Source organism: Pan troglodytes, chromosome 22 (genome assembly GCF_028858775.2).
Source record: "Pan troglodytes isolate AG18354 chromosome 22, NHGRI_mPanTro3-v2.0_pri, whole genome shotgun sequence".
In the NCBI taxonomy this organism is placed as follows: Eukaryota; Metazoa; Chordata; class Mammalia; order Primates; family Hominidae; genus Pan; species Pan troglodytes.
Genome location: NC_072420.2, coordinates 10,688,298 through 10,706,977, shown reverse-complemented (window position 1 = coordinate 10,706,977; position 18,680 = coordinate 10,688,298). Strand labels below are relative to the sequence as shown.

The window sequence follows — 18,680 nt, the reverse complement described above, 5'->3', positions numbered from 1 at the left end:
TAAGCCAAGTGTGTTGATCCTACAACCAGTGAAAATAATCCCTACAATGCTAAAAATGTGTGTGCTATTATCCATCTATTTCCTAGTTCATTAAAGCCAATTTATCATAATCTGGACTTTTTACCAAAGATTTTCAGGGATGTCAAAGGTTTTTACTCCTAAATTTAATATGCTGAAATATTACTTTATGTTCTATTTATTTTTATTCACTTAAAATGACATTTTTCTCTATGTTGCAATTGCAAAAATTAACTTATTTACATATATACATGATGTCATGATATAATCTAGGCACAATTTTGGATATTTCCTTTTCCCAATCTGATTAACTTACACAGGTAATCAATTACGTAATCACCAAGCAAAAGACCTTCATTGGTTTCTATTTTGTTATTTTTTCTTCTGGAAAAGAGTTTAAGATAGTTTTAACATGAAGAATAGCAACCATATTTTTTGCATACTGTTATTTCTTCAAAGACGCTTAATCTATATAAACAAATTTTAAAAACCCTGGTATCAGTTGGGTAAAATCTCTGAGATTTAAAATATTTACTAAGCTACTAAATGTTAAGCAACACAGGATTTTGAGAAATTGGCCAATGGCAAGGATTGTAAGGGAACAAAAACTTGGAAACAATGCTGTTTGTCGACATCTTGAATAATTTGCTGTGCCTCTATTTTATGTCACAGTATTTCCACTTCCAGGCCTATACAAATAAATAAAATCAGTGTTATACACAGAATAGGTACACACACACACACACAAGCGTTCAGATATAAAGATTTCAACTGTAGCATCATTTGTAATAAACAATATTGGAAACAATGTTGGTATATATTGCTAAGAAAATGTGTTGAGATCAATTTAGTATAATTATATATGAGATATATGATTATTTCATTTCTTTATGGAATGAGTGTAATGGGAAAATCCAGTGGAAAGCTTACATTAAAGCTAAGAAAGTTAAATCTTTAAGACCTTTCATATGTATGGGTCTTTCTCGGGGTCATATGAGTTTTGCAAAATTTGCTATGTAAGATGCTTAATTAAAAATAAGAAAAGCCACACCTGTTTTGACTCCCATTTGCCTTTAGTCATTTATCTCCCTGTCAGGTAGTGCGGGTCCAGCCTACAGCACTTTTAGTATTCAGCTAAGGGGAAGTTGAATAGAGACATATTTAATTTCAGTTCATTGAGGTTAATGTGTTTGATTTAAAGCCACTTCCATGTAAAATGAAGTTGTTTCTGGCAGTTCAGAGACTTTCTATTGCTCACTCCATAGATTCATCCAGTGTCGTAGCACAGAGGTGCAGAGGCAGAGAATGTTGTGAGACACATGCCATGCAGTACTTGGTACCAGAGGCTGCAGAGAAGGAAAGAAACAACTGCCCTTAACCTAGCTCTCCTTTCCACTAATTCTTACTGTGGTGGTGATGTGGTGAGAACCAGATGTCCTACATGTAAGGGGATCTGCTGTAGGCAAAGAACTCTGGAAAAAAGAACCTGAGCATTTTTGTGGAAGAGTGACCCAGTTGCTCTGACCCCCTTCTGAGTGTGTCTCCATAGTCACAAAATGGAAAAAAATCTGAGTTCTTACTCTAACCATTTGGATAAAAATAAATCTCTCTAGGGGAAAGATAACACTAGAGTCTCCAGCTTTGTAACTTCTGGGATGCATCTACTGGGTCTCATCTTCTCTTGAAATGTAAATATATATCCCTAGTGAGGTAAATCCCTCAGGATGGCCCCTAACCATGTTCTTTCTGTGAATTAATTTCCAGAGCTAGTTCTTAGCGTAGAGCAGAAGTCTGAGTAAAATTTGTTGAGAAAGTTCTTACTATGCATAAATAACTTTATTTACAGCCTAACACTATCCATTAAAATCAACAAGAGAAAGACAAACTAATCCAAAATGACCCTGCAATCGGTGCTCTAAAACGATGCAGGTTGACTGTAATTGTTAAAATAAATTTGGAAAGTATTTGACCTTATCTGTTAAAATTAAGTATATGCATACCCTGTGACCAATAATTCTGCTACTATCATCCAACAGGAACACATAAACATATTCAGCAAATGTACAAAATTGTTTATTAAAGAATTATTCACAACAGCTTAAATTGGAAGTTTTGCAGTTATCCATCAAGAGTGAAATAAACACATCATAGCATATATATACATACATGGAGTATTATCAAGCAAGAAGGATAAATGGTATACCCAAGAGAGCTTTGATGACTCTCCCAAATACATTTCTGAGTAAGAGAAGCCATCCAGAAAAGAATATATATTGTTTAATTCTATTATAAAAGTTCAAAAATAGGTTAAAAAAAGTCTATGTTATTAGCAATCAGAATAATAATTACTTGCAGATGGAGCAGATGGTAATTTAAGGGAATTTTATTGTGAAATATGTACAATCACTTTGTTAAAATTAATTAACTATATACTATTTGTGTATTTCAATAAAAATGTTTAATAAACTATCTCGTCGTTGTTATTTACATTTCTTAAATAGCATTTAGGCATGGGTGAAAAGGTTTAACTTGACTGGCCTGAATTGCTCAAATACTGTACATTCCAAAGAGGGGTCCCTCTGCAGGACTAGACCTTAGTCTAGGAGTTCATCTCTGAGCCCTTGGAGTATTTTGCTTGATAAAAGTGTTCTTGTTTTCCTGAAGTCTTGGGCCATACTCTCCCAGTTCGACCAGAAAAGGTTATGTTATCAACGTGACTTATGTGAACATCTGTTTTTACTCTGGGTGTAGGAAGAAAGTTGTGCTTAAATGTCATGGAGCTGATGTCAATCATATGGGCATTACATGACTATGTGACTGATCCCAGTAAACACCTTCGACAACTAGGCTCCAGCGAGTGTTCCTGGTTGGCAATGCTTTGCACTTTACATATTGTTGCTGGGATAATTAAACATGTCCCCATGCAACTGCTCTGGGAGGGGACACCTGAGAGCTTGGACTTGGTTTCTCCTGGAGTTCACTTCATTTGTCTTTTCTCTTAGCTGACTTCTATCTGTACTGTTTTTACTGTAATATACTGTAACAATGAGTACTACAGCTTCTGATTCCCTTAGAGATTTCCAATAAATTACCAGGTCTCAAGTGGTCTTGGGAACCCCTGGCATATTACTGAACTTAAAGTTTTCAGAATATCTGTATTTGATGTATTCCATGGCAAGCACTATATCCATCATACTTTTTCATTTATTGACATAACTCCAAATATTTCCACATATCTAAAATTCAGGAAAGTAACCCTATCCTTACCTCTGAGGATAAAGCTTGTTAAGTATAGGTAAACCATGATAATTGAAATTCACCTGTTTGTGACGGACTTTTTTTAATGACTGTTTTTAGTCAAGAAAATGTGAGGGTAGGTCTGCCAAGAGCTACTGAAAAGAGTTACATTTTCTAAAAAAAAAAATATCCTCATCTTTTCTCTTTAAGAATAATTTGTGGTGTTTCTGAAATCATTGTCTGCCCATAAAGAGAGATTACTTAAACAAAAAGTCTGTATAAAATATTACTACAAAGAAAAATGAGAAAAAAATCATATTCTTGATTAATTTATTGATCTATTAAATTAATAGTCTTGGAAGTAGATCCCTCTTTGGACTTCCAGTTAGAGACAGGGCCTTACTCTATGGCCCAGGCTGGAGTGTAGTAGTGCCACCATAGCTCATTCATTGTGTAGCTCACCACAACCTCAAACTCCTGGACTCAAGCAAACCTCCTGCCTCAGCCTCCCAAGTGGCTGGAATACAGACAGGTACCACCATGACCACACCTGGCTATTTTTTTTTTCAATTGTAGAGCTAAGGTCTCCCTATGTTGCCCAGGCTGGTTTTGAACTCCTGGCCTCCAGTGAGCCTCCCACCTCAGCCCCCCAAAATGCTGGGATTCCAGGCATAAGCCACGAGACCTGGCCTATTTGTAGTTTAAATTTTCTCATCGTCTAAATAAAAGATCTAAAACTAATTGTCTAAGTTGGCGGAGCAGTCAGAACACACACATTTATTGATTAAATTTATTGTCTTATATGGATGTGGTTCATGGTGCCCAAAACAATTACAATAGTAACATCAAAGGTCACTGGTTACAGATTATCATATCAAATATAATTATAATTAAAAAGTTTGAAATATTGTGAGATTTGCCTAGATATGGCACAGAGATACAAATGAACACATGCTATTAAAAAGTGGTGCCAATAAAGTTGCTTGATGCAGGGTGGTCATAAACCTTCAATATGTGAAAAACACATTATCTGTGAAGCCAAGGGAAGCAAAGCACAGTCAATTGAAGTATGTCTATATTCCACTGCCTTTGTAGAGTGTATATAGTTGTATTACATAACATACATAATATATATACAAATATATATAATATATATTTGGGTATATGTAATATATATTACATATATTTGTATATATATTATACATACATATTATATACATATATAGTATACATATATATTATACATATATATTACACATATATATATATATTTGATATGGACTGTGTCTTGTTTCCCCAAAATTAATATATTGAAGCCTTAACTCTCAATGTGTTAGCATTTGGAGGTGGGACCTTTGGAAGTAATTAGGTTTAGATGAGCCCATAATTATGGGGTCTTCATGGTGGAATTAGTGCTCTTACAGGAAGAGACCAGAGAGCTAACGCTTTCTATTCGCTATGTACGTACATAGGAAAAAGGCAGCCCTTTGAAAGCCCAGAAGATGACCCTCCTCAGACTTGCCAGGTTCAAGAACTATAAGAAATAAATGTCTATTGTTCAGACCAGCGCCTATCTTATTTTTATATAGCAGCCTGAGCTTACTAAAACAATTATTAAGAAAAAACAGCAAAGCAAACAAACAAAAGCAACTATGTTTAAAACTCCTGGAAAAATAATTTATCTTCTGTGCAGCTGTTTTTTAAGATCTTCCTTTAATGTATTTCCCCTCATTCTTCTTGCGTCTTATTTGGAGTCTGTAGTAGCATAGTTCTTAATTTGCTTATCAAGTAATTTACATCATATTAAACATGAATTTCAACCAGCAAAGAATATTATTAAAACTTCTGGACTAATGTTATTCACTTGTATTCTTTCCTACTACCCGGAAATGCTTTTGCTGGCAATGATTTCTCCTTTGATGTTGTGAAGTTTCGGGCCATTGTTAGAGAAACAGGTCCACTTGCCGATTAGCAGGCAGTAGGCTTTGTGACCTAAGTTCAGTAACAGAAAATCATTACTTTCTCTGGCAATTTGATACAACATGCTTCATATATTCCAAAATTCATCAATTTTCTGCTCTGTTGATGTCCTCCTTTATTATGTTAAAGAATTGCCATAGTATAGTTTATTCATAATGCTATTTTCAGTTGAATTACTAGAGCTCCACTTTAGCATTTTAAAATCATATTATCGCATGTTTATTTCCAAATTAACAGGGCAATAAAAATCCTCTCTTAAAAATCAGGGATATCAGTATTCATCTCTGTTTATGTAAAAATATTAAAAAATTAGAAGTGAAATATCACAGAAGATATTTTAAATATGAAGACAAATAATGAAATAAGGAGAATTTTAAAAGCCAAATATTTTGGATCAGAGTAAGAAGTTAGTGGTAAAAGATAAAGGTTATCCAACAACCTTTTGCAAATGAAGCCAAAAAAGTAGGTTTGCGCAACAGTGAATAACTAAAATTACAACTCTTTTATATTTCTTTAAAAAAAAAAAAATGCCCTTTTTCAAAAAGTCAGATCGGTTTAATCACACCATAAAATTATTTACCCAAAGTTAAGGAAAAATAGCATGCTGTCATATAAGTAGAAAATTTAAATACACAATTGATATTTAACGTTCTCTAAGCAATGTAAAGATTGCTTTTAAGCCATCTAACAGAGTTGTATTTATTATTAGGGATCAAAAAGTGTGTAAATTAGCACAATATATTTTATATAAAATGAATCTGTTTTCTCTTATAATAGTATACAATTATAATTCTGAATTTTGAATTTATTCTTAAACAAATAAAAACAACTGCTATATCTGAATTCTTGTTTTATGTCACTCTATCTATCTATTTTTTTTACTATCTATATTTTTTTTACTATCTATATTTTTTTACTATCTATATTTTAGGCATTTTTACTATCTATATTTTAGGCATTTTATACGTTAAGTATGCGCAGTTGGTGCTTACTAAATATAGCCTAGCAATGCTCCTTGTTTCTTTTTTTTAACCTTTAATTTCAGGGGTACATGTGCAGGTTTGTTATATAAATACATTTGCATCATGGGGGTTTGTTTTACAGATTAATTCATTACCCAGGCATTAAGCCTATGATTCATTAGTTATTTTTCCAGATCGTCTCCCTCCCCCGACCTTCTGCCCTCTTGTAGGCCCCGGTGTCTGTTGTTCCCTTCTTTGTGTGCATGTGTTCTCATCATTTAGCTTGCACTTACAAGTGAGAGAATGTGACATTTGTTTTTTCGTTCCTACATTCATTTGCTAAGGATAATGGCCTTCAATTCCATCCATATTCCTTCAAAACACATGATCTCGTTCCTTTTTATGGCTACATCTTATTCCCTGGTGTATATGTTCAACATTTTATTTATCTAGTCTTTACTATTGATGGCCGTTTAGGTCTATTCCATGTCTTTGTTAATGTGAATAGTGCTGCAGTGAACATATGTGTGCGTGTGTCTTTATAATAGAACAATTTATATTCCTTTGGATATATACCCAGTAATGGGATTGCTGGGTCTAATGGTAGTTCTGTTTTTAGGTCTTTGAGGAATCACCACACTGTTTTCCACAATGGCTGAATTAATTTACATTCTCTTTAACAGTGTATAGTGTTCCTTTTTCTCTGCAACCTTACCAGCACCTGCTATTTTTTGACTTTTTAATAATAGCCATTCTGACTGGTGTGCTTACTGGTTCTTAATCTCACCCACATCTTAGAATAATGTGGAACATTCAAACTACCCACACCTCTTTCTAAAAACTGAAGTTTTGTTTTAATTGGACTTTAGTAGAGCCAAGAAATGAGTATTACTTAAAATCTTGCCATGTGATTCTACTAGGAAGCCAGGGTTCAGAGCCATGGATTACATTTTTAATATAAATACACATTATTAGTTGAAGCAGTTTTAAGTTAGGATAGCTGTAATGTTGATTGAAAGGGGAATACTTAAAACAGAACTCTGCCTTGGGTCGTCAAGACTTAAAAAATTCTTCTGTTTTTATTCTATTAAATATAATCATGCATTCATTTACTTTAGCATTTGTAATTCTAAAACACATTGCAAATTTCACAAAACTACCATTTTCTAAATGTCAACACTCTAAATACACCATTTATTTTTTAAAGTAGTATATTCACTTCAAATTCCATTGCTGTGTCAAGAGTTAGTTGAACTTAAAATATAATTAATAGTTACTCAGCAAAAATAGAAAGATGTTAGCTGACTGTGTCAAAAGAAATATTTTAACACTGATTTCATTTTTACTAAATGACTGAATTTTTCTTTATGTTTTATGCCTAAGCTTCTCTGCTTTCTTTCTATTTTTTGTGGTTTAAATAAAGAACCATGATTATCTGTATAACTGATTGCTCAAAGTAATTAATCATTTTTCTTATGAAATTACCAGGGTAAATTAAGAATCTTATAATTACAGAGTTTTCTCTTGCCTAGAGGAAACATACTGAGAAACTGTGTTAGGAAATTATTATTTCAAAACCCAGTCTAAGTTCTTAGCCACTGGACATTTAAAAAATACATTTACATATATTTTTCTAACATGATTGAGAATATAGTTTGTTTCAGATTTCCACATTTCTTAAATGAAAACAATAAAGAATTCAAAAGGCAAAAGGTACTGTAAAAAAAGTTATTTGATCACATGTAAATGAAAATTCTACCTTCTTATTGAATTTTACTAATTAGAGGGGTAATTATTCTCACATCAGATTATTTGTACAAGATACTATTTCTGATGTATTTTATTAAAGAATTCAAAAGGCAAAGGTATTGTAAAAAAAGTTATTTGATCACATGTAAATGAAAATTCTACCTTCTTATTGAATTTTACTAATTAGAGGGGTAATTATTCTTGCATCAGATTATTTGCACAAGATACTATTTCTGATCTATTTTATTAAAAGTCACCATTTATTATTGGTTTTCATCTCATGTTATATATGCAAATGAAACTCCTTTGAGTATGCAATGGTTATTTACTGCAGTGAATATTGTACAATCATATTTATCAAAATGTTATTCTTCGAAATATTTTTCTAACGCTTATTAGCAAGCAGTTTTTATATTTGAGAAAGTGAAACGTGGACTTTAGAATCAGATTTAGGCCATATGGTAAGCCAACTGCCTGAAAAATCTTCATAACAAATGCTAATATTGATGAATTTTGGAGATGTCATTATATATGTATACCTAAAACTACAGGAAAACAAAGAAAATTACCAATGCCAGAAACACAGGCAACACTTAAAACCAGCAAGACCAGTTGCTCTGACTTTTCTGGATGGCAAGAGAGATGGACCCAGCAATCTATAAATTTGGATTTTCTTAAGGCTCATCAGCGAAGGGGTGATGCATAGCTGGACCTAGATTGAAAGAGTAAAGAAAAATACTTATTAACCAACCCAGTACAATTAAGAAGTTTGTCTGTAAATACTAGAACAATTGGTAGAAAAAACAAATACATATTCTCCCCTGAGAATCTGTAACATCAGGATTATCCATCATGTGTTGTTTGACTTCAAACTTATAAATTATACAGCCTTGAGCCATGAACCATCAAATTAACAAATTAACATATAGATTATTTTCTGGCCATTGATACACTGGAAGTTTGGTGGAAGAGATGCAAAATCATTCCAGAGCAAAAGCTGAAAATTTTTTTCTGCAAAGGGCAAGATAATAAACATCTTAGGCATTATTGACCATTTTAAAGAGCAGCTTATAGTCACCAAAAGGAATATCAACAAACTAGAAAGTGAAGATAAAGAATTATCCAGAATGCAGAATATGAACCAAAAGATAGAACATAAGATAAGCTGAAAGACATGGAGTATTGAATAAAACTATCCAAGGAATATCTAAAAGAAATTCTGAAAAGAGAATAGTAGGTATAAAAATAATGGGATTATAATAGTTTGCTTCTACTTCTGGGATGAATATAGTAGTTGTATAAGACACATACTCTTATTAAAATGACAAGAAAAAGCTGGATAAATTATAAAAGCTACATACTTTTTAAAGCATGAGGGAACTGTAGAAGCAATGATGAATAGATGAACTAAGAGTACAGACATACCTGAGTGTTCGAAATGGGCCAAAGAGCATGATGCATTCATAGCATCTACTAGTCAATTCTGGCACAAATTAGGAAGTAGAAGGCATGTTCAACGGAGGCAAAACAGTAATATATATATAAACATGTGGGTAAGTCTAAAGAAGCATTTGCTATATTGAATCAAACAAATACAATAAAGTAAAACAAATACTAGAGAACATTGTTAAGCTGAGTTAAGTTTGGCTCAAAGTGCCCATTGTACTTGCCTAATTAAGTTTGGCCCAAAGTGGCATCCATACATAGTGACTGTACTCTAACTTAATGCGTAAATAAGTTGTAAGCTAATGTAGATGTATGGACTTGTAACCAAGCAACTGAGACTCAACCAATCATAGGAGCCAAACCCTTAGTCAATCCCAAGCTGAATGCTGCCAAATTATGCCCAAATAAGGCAAATATTGAACTGCACCAATCACGGAAACTCTGAATATAATTTTCTATGTTCTGGTTATAAATACATCTCACCACTCTGGATGTGGAGTCACTCTGAACAATCTTCGTTCTGAGATGGTGCCTAGTTCTCAAACCTTTTTCTTGGTCAAATAAACTTAGTGAAATTTAACATGTCTTAGTTGTATTTTTTTAAACAACATTCAAAGACCTACAAAATAGGACAGGGAACTTGTATTTAGACTATACTGTCTAAATGCCACTTATTTATGCTAGTTATTTGTGTGTTATAGAGAATATAGTGATATTGATATACTTTAAGTCATTTATGTACATCGGGAAGAGGAAAAAAAAAGTTACCCAATTCAATGGAAGTCAAATGAAGAAGCAGAACAGAGCTACCAGAAAAACATGATTAGAGTTAAAGAAGATGGGAGCTCAAAGAGGAAAACTATCACTGAATTTGGGGAACTTTTCCTTGCAAGCCAAGTTAACTTTTGTTCAGATAGAATTCTCAGATGAAAAAAGACAGAAATTATAGTCTATGGCTGACAAAATATAGAGAGTCTGCCCAGAGACTTTTGCTACTCTAAGCTAGAATCTTAAGGTTAATACACTCCAATGAAGGAGAAAACAAGAACAAACTCTTGAGCATACTTGAAGTCTGGGACCAAATATGAGTTGTTCAGATACTCATATTTTCACCCTGATTTAAGATGATCTGATATGGGTAATGCTTGCATAATCAAAACTTCTGGAGGAACTTATCTCCATAGTAGACAACAAGGTAATCTTAAACTATCCTGACACTAATTGGGTGTATAAACTTGGCCAAGTCATTTTTCCCTTTGAGTCTCAGTTTCGTCAACTGTAACGTGAATATGAAAGTAACTAACTTGTAGGTCTGTATTAAAAATAAAGTCAATTATTTTGGTAAATAATTTGTATGCAATATAGCGTACATGAGAGAGAGAGAGAGAGAGAGTTTGTGTGCATGTGTTTAGAGAGAGATGGAGAGAGAGACACACATACACAGAGAAGAATCAGTATATTGTTAAGGATAACAACATCCAGAAACAAATCGACAGACAAGAAAAACAATTTAAGTAATAGAATTATCAGACAGAAGTTAAAGAACAAAACATATGCTTAAAGATGCACACAGGAAAATACAAATATGATCATGGTAGATTTAGAAAGGAAATACCTGCTAGAAGTAACAGAGAACTACTGGAAAATTAATGAAGTGCAGTAGGAAGAAAGAAAATAAATTATTGAAGAAAAGTTTCAAGATACAAAGGATAGAGTTAAACATTAATATATGTCTAAACTTTACCAGCAAAAGAGAGACAAAGGCAATAACTAAGGAAATAATAGAGAATGTTTTAAGTACTGATTGAAGACAGATATAAGCAGATTTAAGCAGGTCAACAAATTCTGAGTGGAGTAAGAAAAGTACAATGAAGAAAACAAAAGACAAAGCCAAAATTCTGTAAAGCAGCCTGAAAATAAGGCTTATTACCATAAATAACAACATTTCAGTCTATAGAAACTTACATCCTAGGAGAGGGAATACTTTAAATAAAAAAGTAATGGATGAAAGGAGAAAAATTCCATCAAGTGGGATAACTGTTATCCATAAAGAAGTAGCAGGTGAGATGGGGAGTAAAAAAACAAACATATATAAATCCTCTTATTTTATATATTATAGCTCAATTTCATTCCCATCTTTGATAATCCAAAAATTATACACTGATCAATATATCTGTTCTAAATGTTAAGATTCCAACAGGTAGATCATGTCTCTCAAAATGTGTTGCACATTGCCTCAACTGGAGGTTCATGATGCATATTAAAATAAGAAAGGCTTAGAGAATTCTTACAGCAAGGAAAACAATGTAAGTTTATTTAATTTAGTGTTTTAGCTATATATTTAGTAACTATTTTAGGTAGGCAGTTGTTTAAAGACAATAGAAATTACTTGGAATTTAAAGCAAGCAAAAACAAATGTGTTGGAAAAGCACAACACAGCTCTTAGAATTGAAAAAAAAGTAGGTGAACCAGGCTCAGGCAGGAATCAGAGAGCAAGTCAGAACCAATATCAGAAAAAGGAAGTTCTGCTTTTCATGTGGCTATTGTCCTGTCAGTCATGACCGCTGGCCACTGCCAGCAAAGCATGCCCAGGCATTTTCTGGAATTCTGCTGGGCTCTGCTTTAGTTTGTCACTTCCCACTTTACCATTGGATTCCAAAAATCTATCCATCCGACAGGAATAATTTCAGACTCTCTGCCTACTTCTTACCTTGCAAGGTTAAAAATGCAAGGAATGAGTGGCTATTCTTGGGTCTCTGGTTTACATTTTAGCCTCCAGGTGGTGGGAAGAGAAAAATCTACTCACAAACAGCTTCAAAACGGAAAGGCCCTATATTGGCATTCCTACATAAAAGAAAGTACTGGGGGGCTTGACAAATGGACATTTGCCTTCAAAGAACACATATTCTCCTTTAGACAAAGTTTGCACTTATATAGCACAATTAACCTACTTCTTATCAATCAATAAAATGAACAGACAATTACAGAACAGGATAAGGTGTTTGCAAACTATGTATTCAACAAGGTTTAATATCCAGAATATATAAGGAACTCAAAAAACTCAATAGCAAAAGAAAAAGTTGATTAAAAAATGGACAAAAGAAGACATACAAATGGCCAAAAAATATATAAAGAAATGCTCAACATCATTAAGCCTCAGAAAAATGCAAAACAAAACCACAATTAGCTATTACCTTACCCCAGTTTAAATGATGGATATTATCAAGAAGACAAAATATAACAAATGGAAACGATAATGTGGAGAAAGAGGAATGTTATACACTGTTGGTGGGAATATAAAATAGTATAGCTGTTATGAAAAGCAGTATGGAGGTTCCACAAAAAATAAAAAAGAGAACTATTATATTACCCAGCAATCCCACTACTGCGTACGTAATCAAAAAAAATGAAATTAGTATGTCAAAGAGACATCTGCACCCAGGGATATTGAAGCATCATTCAAAATAGCCATGATATGGAATCTGCCTAAATGCTCATCTAACAACAAATGGATAAAGAAAATGTGGTGTATAAATGTATATCTATCTATCTATCATCTATTTATCATCTATCTATCCACCCCTCCAGAACAATATTCAGCCATAAAATGCTGTTATTTTTGGCAATGTGGATGAAGTTGGAGGATATTTTGTTAAGTGAAATAAGCCAGGCACAGAAAGACAAGCACTGCATGATCAAATTCATATCTGGAGTTTTAAGGATATGGAGAAAGATGTTAGGTTTTTTCCTTGTGTGGACAATATTTAAAATTATTATATTTGGAGAGATAACTAGAATACTCCTGCCAACTTAACTATGACCCATTAAATTGCTCTGAATTATAAATCAGATACTCTGAATTAGCACTTCACTACCATTTTTAAATCTACAGCATTTATATAAATTAATAACTGCTGTAGAGCATACTACTCATGGCTGAAAAAAGTGACCTGATGATTCGAGCTATCTAAGACCCACCTGATGTCTAACAGCACTAAGGATCAAGCTACCACCTCTCCCTTAACACATCTTTCACACCAATGTGCTAGAGCAGATAGCTGAAAAGTTTTCCCTAAGCCAGAGATCATTCTGACAAGGCATATGGAACAATAGAGATGTCAACACGCTTTCAAGACAAGTAACAGTAATCCTGGCTCTTAACTTGCTTTAATAATATTGAATTCTTTTATCAAATCCTGAGGAATGAGGGCTTCCAGGTGCCATATTTCCAGGTGCTTATCAGAATTTTTCTTTGCTGATAAGAACAATTGTTGCAGCATGCTTTGCTATTCATATAGAGAAAGACAAGAAATTTATATTCTAATAATAGAACACAAGTCCATCTCTTGCATCTGATTTAGCCAGATTAAGTCACCTTTCCACCAATATCAATCTGGAAGTGATATCATGAACTAAATGGTGTCAACCTGGGGTTTCTATTATATCTCAACAAAGGAAAAGAAGTTGCCATCATTGGCAAGGTACATACAGGATACATCTCTGTTTCGGGAGATGGGATGAGATTTCCCTGATTCTCCTACACTGCAGAGGGTAGAGGGAGGTATTTATATAATACACGGGATTTTAATTGAAGAAGCAAAGAGGAATGGATTAATGGGATTAATAGTGTTTATCCAATACAAGATGAAAAACAACATATTATTGTTTGTATTGTGATGGTTCTAGAATAAAACACATCATTTCTCTAATTTTGGTTAGATCTTTGCTGAAAGAAAAAGATAAATAAAATATCCTACAGTTTATCAATATCCATGTTCCTCTACACTAAATATTCATTTTTGATTAGTTATTTTTAACTATATTTGATGTCTTTATAAATTACCTTTTGAAACTTTAAACACATAAAGACATTGTTTCCTCTTAAAGGATTTTTCTTTTGTTTTCTTTTGTTTTTTTTAATCTAAAACTTTCTTTCAAAAACAATGACTTTCATAAATTTGCAACTTGTTAAATATAGTATTTTTATTAACATTCTAGTTTGTAACACAAGGCAAAACCTAAACACTTACCATTTATAAATAATGGGTAATACTGTTTCAACTTAACCTTGAGAATGTAGAAAAAAAATTGAGTCCAGTCTGATAGCAGCCAAAAGATCTCAGAAACAGTAATCTTAGTGCTAGCCTGGCAGACACAATCTGCACAGAACTTAATCAAAATAAGATTAAAAGTCCATAGCAATTTCCTTGAGTGGCCAGTCAGATATCCCCCATTACAGTCACCAACCAGCCTGCCCCTGGGGCCTGTTTCAGAAATAAATTGTTTGTAGATGAGCTGATGCAGAAGAAGGAAAAAAAAATGTTTTCTTGAGACTGTACCTAAATCTTATCAAGTAATACAGGGAAGCTTCAAAGTCTTTTTATTCTGAAATGTTATTTTATTCTGCTTTATATCATCTTAAATTTATTAGTATTATATTAAATATTAGTTTATGTAAGCTTATTATTTGACTCTGTATAGGATATAATAGATGGCATTGAATATTTAATAAGATAGCAACAGCAATAACACCTGGGAAATTGTTCAGGGAAGGATTCTATTCAGTTATTAAAAGATTTGCACACTTATTTCACTAATATTACTCAGCAATCACAAACATTGGGTAATGCTAGACAAATCTGCAAGAGGTACCATTATTCCAGCACCTTAAAAACATTTTTCAATCTGAAAGATACTTCTAGATGTTTTTTTCCATAACAGAGCAGACGATTTCTAAGTGTTTATATCACTGAAACTTCACAGTATTAGTGGAATATGTTATCCTTTATACCAAAAGTAATCAGATTATTTTATAGAGCAATTATAAATTAAAAATAGATTACTAAGAATATACTGTATAAAATGCCTTATGGGCTATTAATTCTGCATGCATTGCCACATTTGATTGTCTCAAAAAACCTCCTGAAATATGTATTCTTAACACACTTTTATTGAGATTATGAGTAATAAAAGTTAAAAGATTTTCCCAAAGATGTACAAGTAAAACAGGTCCTCAAATAAAGTTGTTTTGTTCAATGTTGTTTCGCTATAATGTAGATGAGAATAAATATTGATTCCTGGACAGGACTACCATCTGTGTAGGGTCTGCATGTTCTCCCCATGCCTGCATGGGTTTTCTCCAGGAACTCCTGCTTCCTCTCACATCCCCAAGATGTGCATGTCTGGTTAATTGGCATTTCCCCACTGTGTGTCCCCATGTGAGTGAATGTGGTTGTGCCCTGCCATGGAATAGCATCCTGTGCAGGGTTTATTCCTGCATTGCATGCTGAGTAAGAATAGGCTGTTGCCACCCGAGACTCTGAACTGGAATAATTGGGTAAATAATCACTTGTTTTTATTAATCTTTTTAAAAATGTATGTATACCTCACACTTATTTCAGTGTTGAATGTTATAAGTGTTTTAGTCTTCATTTAGAAGTACAGTGATAATATTGTGACCAGAAATATGCAGTAGGAACTTATATATTGTTGTATCAATTGGCCTATGGTAAAATTTGTTTCATTGTTCACCATTTTGCTGATAGTTGCAGTTTCCAATAATCTACTGATATTAAATGTGGACTTACTATGTAAACAATAGCAAGGATCCTAAATCCTAGGTTACATCTAAGTTTAAATGGCTTGACACCATGTCAGAATTGCCTTATGACCATGCTCTTATAAGTGTTTCATTTTTTAAAACAGTGCAAACTGAATTTTGCATGAGAATTATCATTAAAAAATTTTTTGTTACAGATAGGATCTTGCTATGTTGCCCAGGTTGACCTTGAAGTTCTGAGTTCAAATGATCCCTTTGCCTCAGCATCCAGTGTACCTGGGACTACAACTGTGTGCCACTATACCCAGGGCTGCAGGAAAAGTTGTTACGTAAAGCAGTGATTTATGAAAATAAGACTTTATTTGGGCAACATAGAAAATGTAAACAAAAAGAGTTGCTCAACATAAAACTTACTCAAGTCACAATTTACCTCTGACATGACATATTTCCATCCACTTCAGAAAAAAAAATGTGTATACATTTTTATTTCTTTTTTTCTTTTCTTTCCTTTTTTTTTTGTTTTTTTAGACGGGCTGGAGTGCAGTCACAGCTCACTGCACCTTTGAGCTCCTGGGCTAAAGTAATCTTCCTTTCTCAGCCTCCTGAGTAGTTAGAACTAAGACATGCACCACCATGTCTGGCTAATTTTTAACATTTTTTTTGTGGAGATGGAGTCTCGCTATGTTGCCCAGGCTGGTCTTGAACTTCTGGCCACATGCTATCCTCTCACCTCGACCCCCCAAAGCACTTGGATTATTGGCTCAAGTACTTAGAGGTATTAACCAGGATCACAGAGAGCTTGATTTTGTAAGTTTGAGTTAGCATGTAATAACTGCAGTGGATTTTGATGCATGTATTTAATGAGAATCATTGCTTTAGACTATATGATATTTGAAACAAAAGAGCAATAGGACCGCATGGCACAATATAAAGTCTGTTATGACATAGTGACTTTAATATATTCTAATTAAAATTATAATAGTAAAAGCTAAAAATGACAAGACAATTGTTAGAAATCATATCACGACAGCATAATCATGTATCCAGAAGTGATTGATACAATAACATGAACTGATATTTTGCTACAATATTAATCAGTTAATACAGGTTTTGAGGTTTCAGTTAACTGGTTAATCATAAAATATTATATAAAATATTATCAAATTGTTGTGTAAGTCATCTCACTGTATTCTAAAATTTATGTTATTTTATATTTCTAATCTGTGTTTTGCAGAGATCATGAAAATTTTAATGGGTAACTGAAGAAGAATTGTCCCAAGGACTTGAATAAATGTTAATGTTCATAACAGTATGTTCTAAAAAGAAATTTAAGTAAAAAAGGAAAAAACATATTTCGTTTTAAAAATATCTACGCATGCACATCATTCATCTAAAAAACCCATTTAACATAATCATCTAGTTATGTAAAGATATACCCAATAGCTACTTAAAATAGAAATATTCTATTTCATTATTAGAAATTATTATTTTAAAAGGTTGTTAAAACATCAAAAATATGCTTATTTCTAGTAACCAGAGAACACAGCAGGGTTATGAAACTTTGGATTCCTGTTTGGTTTGGCAGGTAACTAGATTAACAAATATATGAGGTTTTGAGTTTCAAAACACAATGGCATATTTAAAAAATACTTGGTGGGGGTCTGGCAATTGAGAGACCTTAGTAGCATAATCATTGGTCTTCACAATCACTGCCAGGTACTCTTTCAAACTAGCTTGAATAACTGCAAAACACATCATCAACCCAGCTTTTTTTTGCTGGACCTGGGCATATATAAACTGATTAGATTTAAAAATAAAAAAATTAGAGTTTTTTCTGTTGTGTTTGAAGAGGTGAACCCTTGGACTCAAAATCTCTCAAAAGTCCTGTCTTTCACTTCAGAATCTGGGCTAATTTGCATGGGAATATACTTCTGTGTTTTAATAAACACATGTAATTTTTCTGTTTTCATCTTGCAAGTAATGACAGCTTTGTTCTCAAACCAATTTTGTTTTTTATAGATTTTACCCTGATATATAATGAAGAGACAATTACATGATCTGTGTAGAAATTCTTCCTCTAAACTAAATTATACTACCTTAGAAATCTGACATGAAAGTACCAAAACTCTGTAAATTGACCTCACCAAGAAAATTATTACATAAAACAGTGATTCATGGAAATAAGACTTGATTTGGGCAACATAGAAAGTATTAAAACTAAAAAGGAGTTGCTTGAGATAAAATTTACCCAAGTGACAGTTTTACCTGTGACAAACATATTTCCATCCACTGCAGAAACAAATGTGTTTAGTTTATTAAAGTATATGTTTAACAGCAAAAAATAAATAGAATAAATTTATTATCCCTATCCAGTGATAAACACAATTTTAAAATAAAAATAAAAACATCCTGCTTATATTTGCTATACTATTTCATGCATTAGGCTAAGATATATGGTTATTTCCATGCTTTCAGGATGTGTTTAACAAATCTCTTATACATTTTCCTATTGTTGTCATTTTAATATCTTGAATATAATATTAAATAAACATTTCTACAAATAATTTGAACCTCAAAGTTTCATAAACATCTATCCTTCAATATTTAGGCCTAAAAAGTAATCTCCATTATCTATCAAATTCTAAATTTGAACTTATTATGGTTTACTCCTACTTTTTAATTATTACTTTGGTTAAAGATACTTCATGATATTATTAAGTTCCTTACTA

General features: G+C 32.8%; 2 long non-coding RNA genes across 3 annotated transcripts in view; one reads left to right on the top strand and one right to left on the bottom strand.

The window, feature by feature from the left end:
* Positions 1-18,680, top strand: part of LOC134809264 (uncharacterized) — a 48,437-nt gene that overhangs the window by 6,761 nt on the left and 22,996 nt on the right. The gene's annotated exons all lie outside the window — the stretch shown is intronic.
* Positions 4,950-18,680, bottom strand: part of LOC134809263 (uncharacterized) — a 46,030-nt gene continuing 32,299 nt past the window's right edge. Inside the window, exons 3-4 of the long non-coding RNA XR_010154570.1 lie at positions 8,516-8,658; positions 4,950-5,247 (exon numbers count right to left, since the gene is read on the bottom strand). This is a non-coding gene — a long non-coding RNA (uncharacterized LOC134809263). The remainder of the gene's footprint in view (positions 5,248-8,515; positions 8,659-18,680) is intronic.